This window comes from Salmo salar, chromosome ssa16 (assembly GCF_905237065.1).
Source record: "Salmo salar chromosome ssa16, Ssal_v3.1, whole genome shotgun sequence".
NCBI classification, from domain to species: Eukaryota; Metazoa; Chordata; class Actinopteri; order Salmoniformes; family Salmonidae; genus Salmo; species Salmo salar.
In genome coordinates, this window is record NC_059457.1 from 32,248,671 (window position 1) to 32,261,027 (window position 12,357).

Consider the following 12,357-nt stretch of genomic DNA (forward strand, 5'->3'; position numbering starts at 1 on the left):
GCACAGCGAGTGGGACATCAACAGTATGTGTGCTTGTATATGTCGCTCCCTGGAAAACTTAGTGTTTAGACTAGCGTTAAAAGAAAGGTGTCTGTTTACCTGAGAGAATCTGGAAATCGAGGTTTGAGATCATCTACAAAAAGCCTCTTGTCACCTTATTCTCACAGAACACAACAGACTCACACTCTGATTTGACAAGGCAAGCACAATGTGTACGCGCCAGTGTGTACGCCCATGTGTGTGTCTGTGTATGTGTGTGCGTACCTGGGGGGAGCAGGTGAAACAATATCCTGACAGAGATGGGTCCTCTGTCACATCCAGGGGGCCAGACACTATTACCGTGTCAACTTGCAGATCTCACCCTCCAGCGGGAGGATCAAAAGGCCCGTTAATAACTTTGTGAAGTGGAATGCTCCCTTCACTTTAAAACAAGCCTTGAACATGGTAATTACAAACATAAGAAAGGCATCCCGAAGAGAGCCACCAGAGAGAGAGAGCAGCTGGAGAGAGCAGAGAAGTATGTTAAGCCAAAAGATAACTGGCAGCTGTTTGGCACTGTCTGGGACCCACTGAAAAGTTGAGAGCAAACGAATGAATAAACTAAACGGCGCATTCACTGTACAACTGTATAGATCGAGGTAAAAGGGAAAATTATATAGAGATGGTATCATCTCCCTGAAAATGTTTATGGACTACACCACCATATTTCTGAGTCCCTGTGAGATTCTCAGAGAGAGAATGAAAGTGCGGGAGATGAGCTTGGTGGGTGTGTGTATCAGCCAAGCAAATATGGCTTGGGGTCTTGAGCTGAGAATAGGTGGGCATCAGCAACAGTTTCTGGACATATGTTGTCTCTTGTGTGATGGCTGACATAGTGTCTAGTGTGAACACAGTGCGAAGTGACTCCAGATGCAGGAAGCCGAGCCAACCTCTGAACTCCTACAGAGAGAGAGCTGCCCCTTCTCCCCAAACTGCTCACTTTGTTACCCCCTCAGTGTCTTTTCATTTCATCATTTCATTTTTCATCCCTAGCTCTCTTTGATATGCTCCCACTCTCCAGTTCTTTTCATATCTTTCTCAGCTCTCTTCCCTCTGCCTCCGCCTCTCCTCCTCCCCCTCCTCCTACTTCTCCTCCACCACTCTTCTCACTTCTCCCCTTCTCCCCCTCCTCCCACTTCCTCACCCCCTCCTCCTCCCCCTCCTCTCCCTCCTCCCCCACCTCATGTTCCTCCTCCCCATCCTTCTCCCCATCCACCTCATCCTCCTCCCCATCCACCTCCTCCTCCCCATCCACCACCACCTCCTCCTCCCCATCCACCACCACCTCCTCCTCCCCAAGTCACTTGCTCTGTCTCTGTTATTATTTTCTGTGTTTATTATACAGTGAGGGAAAAAGTATTTGATCCCCTGCTGATTTTGTACGTTTGCCCACTGACAAAGTCTGTAATTTTAATGGTAGGTTTATTTGAACAGTGAGAGACAGAATAACAACAAAAAAATCCAGAAAAACGCATGTCAAAAATGTTATAAAATGATTTGCATTTTAATGAGGGAAATAAGTACTTGACCCCCTCTCAATCAGAAAGATTTCTGGCTCCCAGGTGTCTTTTATACAGGTAACGAGCTGAGATTAGGAGCACACTCTTAAAGGGAGTGCTCCTAATCTCAGTTTGTTACCTGTATAAAAGACACCTGTCCACAGAAGCAATCAATCAATCAGATTCCAAACTGTCCACCATGGCCAAGACTAAAGAGCTCTCCAAGGATGTCAGGGACAAGATTGTAGACCTACACAAGGCTGGAATGGGCTACAAGACCATCGCCAAGCAGCTTGGTGAGAAGGTGACAACAGTTGGTGCGATTATTCGCAAATGGAAGAAACACAAAAGAACTGTCAATCTCCCTCGGCCTGGGGCTCCATGCAAGATCTCACCTCGTGGAGTTGCAATGATCATGAGAACGGTGAGGAATCAGCCCAGAACTACACGGGAGGATCTTGTCAATGATCTCAAGGCAGCTGGGACCATAGTCACCAAGAAAACAATTGGTAACATACTACGCCGTGAAGGACTGAAATCCTGCAGCGCCCGCAAGGTCCCCCTGCTCAAGAAAGCACATATACATGCTCGTCTGAAGTTTGCCAATGAACATCTGAATGATTCAGAGGACAACTGGGTGAAAGTGTTGTGGTCAGATGAGACCAAAATGGAGCTCTTTGGCATCAACTCAACTCGCCATGTTTGGAGGAGGAGGAATGCTGCCTATGACCCCAAGAACACCATCCCCACCGTCAAACATGGAGGTGGAAACATTATGCTTGGGGGTGTTTTCTGCTAAGGGGACAAGACAACTTCACTGCATCAAAGGGACGATGGACAGGGCCATGTACCGTCAAATCTTGGGTGAGAACCTCCTTCCCTCAGCCAGGGCATGGAAAATGGGTCGTGGATGGGTATTCCAGCATGACATTGACCCAAAACACACGGCCAAGGCAACAAAGGAGTGGCTCAAGAAGAAGCACATTAAGGTCCTGGAGTGGCCTAGCCAGTCTCCAGACCTTAATCCCATAGAAAATCTGTGGAGGGAGCTGAAGGTTCGAGTTGCCAAACGTCAGCCTCGAAACCTTAATGACTCGGAGAAGATCTGCCAAGAGGAGTGGGACAAAATCCCTCCTGAGATGTGTGCAAACCTGGTGGCCAACTACAAGAAACGTCTGACCTCTGTGATTGCCACAAGGGTTTTGCCACCAAGTACTAAGTCATGTTTTGCAGAGGGGTCAAATACTTATTTCCCTCATTAAAATGCAAATCAATTTATAACATTTTTGACATGCGTTTTTCTGGATTTTTTTGTTGTTATTCTGTCTCTCACTGTTCAAATAAACCTACTATTAAAATTATAGACTGATCATTTCTTTGTCAGTGGGCAAACGTACAAAATCAGCAGGGGATCAAATACTTTTTCCCCTCACCGTACAGATTTTCTCGCCTCTCTCTGTCTCTCGCCTCTCTCTTGTGTTCCTTCTCTCTTTCACCCACACACATCATTCAAGCCTTTCCCTTTTCTCCCAAATTCAAATTTCAAACTCAAATAACATCACTGGCATGGTGAATAGGACATTTGCAGTGCCAATTCATTTCACACATTGGCATCTACATCAAAACAGAGAAAGAAAAAATACAATACAAATGTGATTGATCTGTCCCTCTTGTCTCCAACTCCCTCCCTCTCTCTCCTTGCTATGGTGCCCAGGTGTTGAGGAAGAAAGCCTGTAATTGTTCAATTGAGGGGGATGAGTGAGGTTTGCTGTGCAGATCCTGGTTATATGAACAAGCTGACAGCTGCACACTATGACCCATGAACTTTGCCCCATCCTTCAGATGTGTATTGCTTACTGTCTCTCTTGCCTTGTGTTCAAATGTTTTGCTGTGAGAGCGTATCACTCAGTTTCACAGTACAAGATTGGTAAGAGGACAAAGGGTCTCACCTCCTTTAAACTAGAGAGCCTTGAGGGGTATGGCCTGGATTCTATTCGATATATGCTTGTGTTTACTGTTAACAAAGTGGTGGTTGTGTTCACTCTCTCTCTAGGGAAACACTGATTTGGAGTGCCCTAAATGTATATTTCTCTCTTGTAACTGCAGGATAAAATAAAACCAAACCTCCTTTGTGTAGAGTGGACAGTATTGTTAGCCTAATGACTCTGAACTCTCCCCAAGCCCCCTAACTGTGGTTTCTCTCATTTACATCTATTTATGGTTCCCACTTATTCTCTAAGTATCACTGAGGGAACACTGTGCTGTCTTTAAAATATGTTCTGCCTTGGGACGGCAGGCAATGAATTAAAAGGATGTTCACCTGTGTCTCTATGGCACAAATAGCCAATCACCACAGATAAATGGGACAGGGATCAATACAGCCAGAGAGAAGAGAGAGAGAGAGAGAGGGAGAGACAGAGAGAGAAGATGTGAGGGAGAGAGAAGGAGAGAGATGCAGACAGGAGCAGTTGTTGTTGAGCTGTGGTTAAGCGGTTTTCTCCGATGCTCAGCCCCGTTATTGACCTGCCTGTGGTCTACTACAGAGTCTGCTGCCTGCTCCTCTCATGGGACTGATGTTTATATCTGACACAGCATCAGACTCCGAGCCGCTGGATGGGAAGAGACAAAGACTCTCTGAGCACTATAAATAACAAACTGGGTAGTATACAGACTTGTTTTGAAGGCACAATGCCAAAATCAACAAAAGAAAAATGTGACAACGTCACTCACAGCACCTGGTTTATCAAGGAATATTCTGTAATATGATAGGCCAAAGTAGTGCCACAATTACCCAAACAACAGAAGTCTGTGTCAACCGGTGACAGCCTAAACATCTAAACATCCTCCAAAGCACTGGATTGACCTTGTCTTGGTTCTTGGAAAATAAAGTTGACAAGTCATTGATGATAAGGGTAGTTGAAACGCACACAGTAATTATCTGTAATGTTTGATGATCAGGTTAATGACCAGTGTGTGTGGATGAGACCATTATTCACTCAGAGGAGAGGTTTATACAAATATAAAAATTAGCTTTTAATGGCGCTATGGGCTCCAGGGAGAGAAGACTAGAATTGTGGTCAGAGAAATCACACATGCTCTTTCCCATGTCTGATTCTATCCCTCCTCCTTCCAATCTCCATCTCCATATTGTCGTATGTCCCTGTGAACAAAAGGAAAATGGTTGTTCTGGCTTGCAGGGTCTTTGAGGGTAAAGCTATTATTGGGTGTAATATTTGCATCCATGACGTCAATGTCTGATGTCAAGCAATTTAGCAGTAGTTAGGGATGATGGAGGGAGGCAGGCAGCAACACATTTACATTTACAACACAGATGAAACAGAGAAAGTAAGGGATAGAGGAGGAGGATGATAGGATAAAAAAAACAGCATTTAAAGTTTTTGTGGAATGCAACATATATAGTATAGTAGTAAAAGTGGTGGTATTCATTAAAGTAAGACAACGTGTGTGTGTGTGTGTGTGTGTGTGTGTGTGTGTGTGTGTGTGTGTGTGTGTGTGTGTGTGTGTGTGTGTGTGTGTGTGTGTGTGTGTGTGTGTGTGTGTGTGTGTGTGTGTGTGTGTGTGTGTGTGTGAAATAAAATAAATATCTGTAGATACGTGCTGCACTGTGATGGCATTAGTATCTTGAGGAAAAGAATAGCACAACTGTAAGTTCCACTCCTATCTCTCAAGTCTGCCTGATATATAGGATGCTGACGCAAGGTCACAGCTTCTGTACAGAAAAACGGGAGAGAACCATGTGGAACAGTAAACTAGATAATGGCCTCAGCAGAACTGTAACAGACAATCAATAGGGACTATATAGAGAACAAACCAATAACTTAAACAGACCCTGTGCTACTCACTGGTGAATCAATAGGTCATAGATAGCATTTAGAGCTTATAAACACTGGACACAAATCATTACAACTAATCAGGTGGACTGTTTGTTGTGACTGTATGCATAGAGAAGAGAAGACTAGAGAGTGAACAGAATATCTGTGGAATGAGACGGGTCTCAGCAGTAATAGAGGGAGAGAGAACAGAGAGAGAACGGAGAGAGTAGCAGAAGTGTCTATGGTAGATGAGAACGCTGCAGAACTCTGTGGTAACAGAGAAAGGGCTCTGGAGGGGAGAATGGGGGTTTGACTCCGAGTAGCCATAAATTAGCCTGTGCTGTTGAAGGGGTCCCCAGATGGTTCCCCAACATGCCACAAATAATTACACTGTTTACCCATTTCCTTTTCCTTCCCACGCCACCCAGAGAAGAGACAGCCCAAATACTATGTTGGAAATAACACTCTATGATCCCCCTCAGCAGTAGTGGTGCATGGGTAAAATCCCGGGGGAAGCCAGGAAAAAAAAAAGTGATATTACAACCTATGTGTTGTAATAATTGCTTAGTTTGCTCTATAACCTGTTAGTTCATATCAAATCAAATTGTATTTGTCACATGCGCCGAATACAACAGGTGTAGACCTTACAGTGAAATGCTTACTTACAAGCCCTTAACCAACACTGCTTTAAGAAGTTAAGAAAAACATGTTAAGTAAAAAATAGATAAGAAAAACAAAATACAAAAAATATAGAAAATAAAAGTTACAAATAATTAAACAGCAGCAGTAAAATAACAATAGCAATAGCGAGGCTATATACAGGGGATACCAGTGCAGAGTCAATGTGTCGGTGCACCGGTTAGACAAGGTAATTGAGGTAATATGTACATGTAGGTAGAGTTAAAGTGACCATGCATAGATGAAAAACAGAGAGTAGCAGCGTAAAAGAGGGGTCTGGGTAGCCCTTTAATTAGCTGTTCAGGAGTCTTATGGCTTGGGGTTAGAAGCTGTTAAGAAGCCTTTTGGACCTAGATTTGGCGCTCTGTTACCTCTTGCCGTGTGGTAGCAGAGAGAACAGTCTATAACTAGGGTGGCTGGAGTCTTTGACAATTGTTAGGGCCTTTCTCTGACACCGCCTGGTATAGAGGTCCTGAATGGCGGGAAGCTTGGCCCCAGTAATCTACTGGGCCATATGCACTACCCTCTGTCGTGCCTTGTGGTTGGAAGCCGAGCAGTTGCCATACCAGGCAATGATGCAACCAGTCAGGATGCTCTCGATGGTGCAGCTGTGGAACTTTTTGAGGATCTGAGGACCCATGCCAAATATTTTCAGTATCCTGAGGGGTAATAGGCTTTGTCATGCCCTCTTCACGACTGTCTTAGTGTGTTTGGACCATGATACTTTGTTGGTGATATGGACACCAAGAAACTTGAAGTTCTCAACCTGCTTCACTGCAGCCCCGTCAATGAGAATGGGGGCGTGCTCGGTCCTCTTTTTCCTGTAGTCCACAAACATCTCCTTTGTCTTGATCACGTTGAGGGAGAGGTTGTTGTCCTGGCACCACACGGACAGGTCTCTGACCTCCTCCCTATAGGCTGTCTCATCATTATTGGTGATCAGGCCTACCACTGTTGTGTCGTCTGCAAACGTAATGATGGTGTTGGAGTCGTGCCTGGCCAAGCAGTTATGAGTGAACAGGGAGGGGACTGATCATGCATCCCTGAGGGGCCCCTGTGTTGAGGATCAGCGTGGCGGATGTGTTGTTACCTACCCTTACCACCTGGGGGCGGCCCGTCAGGAAGTCTTAGGATCCAGTTGCAGACGGAGGTATTTAGTCCCAGGGTCATATGCCTTGCGACCGTGATAAATAAGCCTAAAGGTGAGACAATAAGAATACACAGTGGCAGAATAAATGAAACACCTTTGTTTCATCACAAAACCAAAGAGCAACCTCTGTCCAGTGAAGTCCAAAAAGCATATTGCATGTAACAAACAGTTACATGACCTACAGCATGGTCAAGCAAGTTAATGTTTCCGACATTTTCGGACTACTAAACAATTATGGATTTAGAACCAAGGAGAGTTACCGCAAGTCGCAAAGAAAACAGGAGCTGCCTCCACTATTCCAGCACCATTTCATCAAATCACCTCTGCTTAGTCTAATACAGTCCCAACTAAAATATACCAAAAACAATTTAGTCCAATCACCGTCAGCTAAATATGATGAGGCTGTCCATGGTTCTGATTTCTGTGGGTGCATATTGAACTTCCATCCTCTCAGGCCAGGGGCACAATGTATGAATTAACGGTTGGATCAGAATCACTGTTATAACCATTGGCCAGTACAGAGAATGAAGTAAAACCAAAAGTTCAAATCTCTATCTCCATCCATGGATAATTTAGGAAAGGGCAAATTTTTGCTAGCTAGCTAGCCACCGGATGACAACAACACAACGATATGCAACAATTCAAGTTGTTTCTGTCAATGACGTATACTCTCAATGCGATTTGATTGGAGTGAGGCCATATCCAAGCTGGTGCGCCAGGGCCATTCACAGTTGAGCTCACTCAGTTTAGCTCAACACTGATTGACTATTATTTTACAATATTTTTGATCAAGGGAAGCCAAATGCTCGCTGGCTTCCCTTGCATTCAATACTACGGGCTACAAGAATGTCATACTCTTTTGGACCAGACAGCGTCAGATAGATGGCCTACACATACAGACACAGAGGGCCACTGTTTTGCTCGCTTGGATGCGTTCTCCAGTGAGATACAGTATACTCAGCCTCTTGCAAATTGAAGGAGAGATGAAAGATAAATTGTTTTTTCTTGATACATTTTTTGGGGCAGCCTGGCTTCCCTTGGACCCATGAATACACGCCACAGTTTTTTGTTTTGTTGTTGTTTGTTGTTGTTGTTTTTCACCTTTATTTAACCAGGTCGGCAAGTTGAGAACAAGTTCTCATTTACAACTACGACCTGGCCAAGATAAAGCAAAGCAGTTTGACACATATAACAACACAGAGTTACACATGGAGTAAAACAAACATACAGTCAATAATACAGTAGAAAAATAAGTCTATATACAATGTGAGCAAATGAGGTGAGGTAAGGGAGGTAAAGGCAATAAATAGGGCATGGTGGCGAAGTAATTACAATATAGAAATTAAAACGCTGAAATGGTAGATTTCACAGTAGATGAGTGTGCAAAGTAGAAATACTAGGGTGCAAAGGAGCAAAATAAAGAAATAAATAAATATAGTAGGGGAAGAGGTAGTTGTTTGGGCTTTTTATAGATGGGCTATGTACAGGTACAGTGATCTGTGAGCTGCTCTGACAGCTGGTGCTTAAAGCTAGTGAGGGAGATAAGTGTTTCCAGTTTCAGAGATTTTTGTGGTTCATTCCAGTCATTGGCAGCAGAGAACTGGAAGGAGAGGCGGCCGAAGGAGGAATTAGCTTTGGGGGTGACAAGTGAGATATACCTGCTGGAACGCATTGCTACGGGTGGGAGCAGCTATGGTGACCAGCGAGCAGAGATAAGGCAGGACTTTACCTAGCAGGGTCTTGTAGATGACCTGGAACCAATGGGTTTGGCGACGAGTATGAAGCGAGGGCCAGCCAACGAGAGCGTACAAGTCACAGTGGTAGGTAGTATATGGGGCTTTGGTGACAAAACGGAGGGCACTGTGATAGACTGCATCCAATTTGTGTAGTAGGGTGTTGGAGGCTATTTTGTAAATGACATCGCCAAAGTCGAGGATCGGTAAGATGGTCAGTTTTACGAGGGTATGTTTGGCAGCATGAGTGAAGGATGCTTTGTTGCGAAATAGAAAGCCAATTCTAGATTTAACTTTGGATTGGAGATGTTTTATGTGAGTGTGGAAGGAGAGTTTACAGTCTAACCAATCTAACTGTCCCTCGCTCTCGCTCACCTGAGTCACATAGTGAAAGAACAAATGGACGCAAGAATACATGTACATGCACACACACACGCACAAACACACACGTGTCTTTCGAACATCTTTCCAATGACCAGAGTGAAATACATAGAAAGAGAAGTCTGTGTACATGTCATCATGATTAGATGAGGTTTTGATTAGATGACATCATGATTAGATGAGGTTTTGATTAGATTACATGATTAGAGGAGGTTTTGATTAGATGAGGTTTTGATTAGATGACATCATAATTAGATGAGGTTTTGATTAGATGACATCATGATTAGATGAGGTTTTGATTAGATGAGGTTTTGATTAGATGAGGTTTTGATTAGATGAGGTTTTGATTAGATGAGGTTTTGATTAGATGAGGTTTTGATTTAGATTAGGTTTTGATTAGATTAGGTTTTGATTAGATGACATGATTAGATGAGGTTTTGATTAGATGAGGTTTTGATTAGATGAGGTTTTGATTAGATTAGGTTTTGATTAGATTAGGTTTTGATTAGATGACATGATTAGATGAGGTTTTGATTAGATGAGGTTTTGATTAGATGAGGTTTTGATTAGATGAGGTTTTGATTTAGATGAGGTTTTGATTTAGATGAGGTTTTGATTAGATTAGGTTTTGATTAGATGACATGATTAGATGAGGTTTTGATTAGATGAGGTTTTGATTTAGATTAGGTTTTGATTAGATTAGGTTTTGATTAGATTAGGTTTTGATTAGATGACATGATTAGATGAGGTTTTCATTAGATGAGGTTTTGATTTAGATGAGGTTTTGATTAGATTAGGTTTTGATTAGATGAGGTTAGAGCTGTGATCCCACCTGAGGAACAGAACACACACAACCCTGTCTATGTGAGTTGGGATAGCACAGCATCCATTTTAACTCAATCAACCAATCTTCACACAACTTAATGAAGCATTGAATGAGCCACTGCCTGTCCCTGTTTATCTTTATTAACCACAAAAAACGTCCATTGTATCTCTCTTTGAGTGTCATAATGGTTGTCTACCATACTTTTATTCCATTTTTTGACAAAAATAATAAAACCTGATGAAGCTTTTATAAATGCTTTTTCATGATAGGCCTAAAGGGTTTCAAAGGGAGGGTATGTTACTGAAACGTTTGAAGTTTACCAGTAAACTACTAGACTTTTATCAGGTTACATCTAGTGGCCTTTTTGGGTACTTCACAGGAATCTGTAATTATCTCTGGCCTTCAGTGTGGCTGTCAGAAATATAACATAATCAAATAAGATGATTTTAACATACAAAATGTAATGACCAAGCTGTAAAACATTATCCTAACTGTAAACCATCAACTTAGCGAATACCATTGGTGTTAAATATGAGGTTTTCAGCATGAAATATAAAACACTTTTATTTATTTTACTATGTCAGTATGTCTGTTGGCAGATGTGAAAAAAGTCATTAGTTAGAAGAATTGCATAGTTAACTGAAAATATTGTCATTGTTGATTAGATACTTTTTTCATTAATTTGGCTATTTTCTCTTGATCCTTATGGTCTATCCACTAGAAACCCATGGACAATATGGACAAAGATATAACAAATTAATACATTTAAAAAAAAGTTATTCAAGTATAAAGTTACCATAGATTGATTATCTGTTTAATTGCCAAAATTGCAGAAGATTCCGGTAGCTTTGCAACCCTATAGGCCTATGTGTCTACATTACTCTGTGTGTGTGTGTGTGTGGGTGTGGGTGGGTGTGTGTGTGTGTGTGTGTGTGTGTGTTTGTGTGTTATATAAGCACCATTGTGTGTGTTATGTATCCTCTGTGGGATAGTGAAAGAGAGTTAGGAGGGGATGACACATGGGAAAAGGACACTGGATGAAGGAGGGAGTGGGCAGAGCAGAAGAGGAAGAGGGTTACAGGCAGAGCAAGGAGATAGGAAGAGATAGGACAGGTAGCCTTCTCTCCTCCCATCACTTACTCTGCTGCATTAATGTTATTTATTTCTCCCTTTTCCTTTTCTTATGTTCTATCCATCTCCTCATTATCCTCTCCAGCGCAACGGGATGACAGGGAAGGATACCCTAAAAATGGAGAGGAAACTGACCTTGCCCTCATCCTCATCACTCTTTCTACACCCTGCTGGGCTAAATTGCCTATTATTTCTAAATTTTTCCCGTCCTTTACCCCCTCTGTCTGAGTATTAATGACGGCAGGCAGAGACTGGGATGCTGATGGCCGTGTGGCTCGCTGTGTATCTCATTATCGCTGAGGATGCTTAAACATGTTTAGAGTGTCTGTGTTTTAAGGATACACCATCTCATTCCTGTCAAGAGCTGCCACCTGACTGAACCTGATGAGTCCTTTACCCAAGGATTTCTCAAGAGCAGCTAGGAAGTATTCACCACAGTGTGGCTAACTCCTCCTACTATCCACAGGGAATATGCAAACCACAGCACATAACGGCACATGGAGCTGGAAGTATGATGTTGACGAATGATGTGGATGGTAGGTTGCTTGCTCACCTTGTGGTCATGGTCACAGTCACCTTGTGCTCTTGTATGGTAGTGCAGTGTGTGGACTTTGATGAAGAGTGGGGCTTGACTGTAATAACAACTTGCCTACTACAGTAGGCCCAGTCATGGTTTGAGAACTTGTTGATCCTAAGCAGTAAGCCATGTCAGTCATTCTGTTCCTGGGGTGACACATGGATGTGTGTGTGTCAAGAGACTGTGCCATGGCTGACTGGATGGATGTGTGTGTCTGTGCGTTTGTCACTGTTTGTGTCAGGAGACGGGGCCTTGACTGACCGCTCCAGGATGACCTCTGACCCCAGAGAGTGGTGGCGTGCTATGTCAGTCATCACTGTCAGGACCGCAGACTGAGGAGGGCTCCTGAGGGGATGAAGGAAGAGAAGAGACAGCTGGTCCACTGTCAAACATGACCCCATGGCCTCTCACCCCTCCACTCACCCAGCTATCTATCCCTCTGTTCCATCCAACTACCCATCCATTCATCTGTCCATCCATCCATCTAGCGATGGGCATGGGACATGCTGT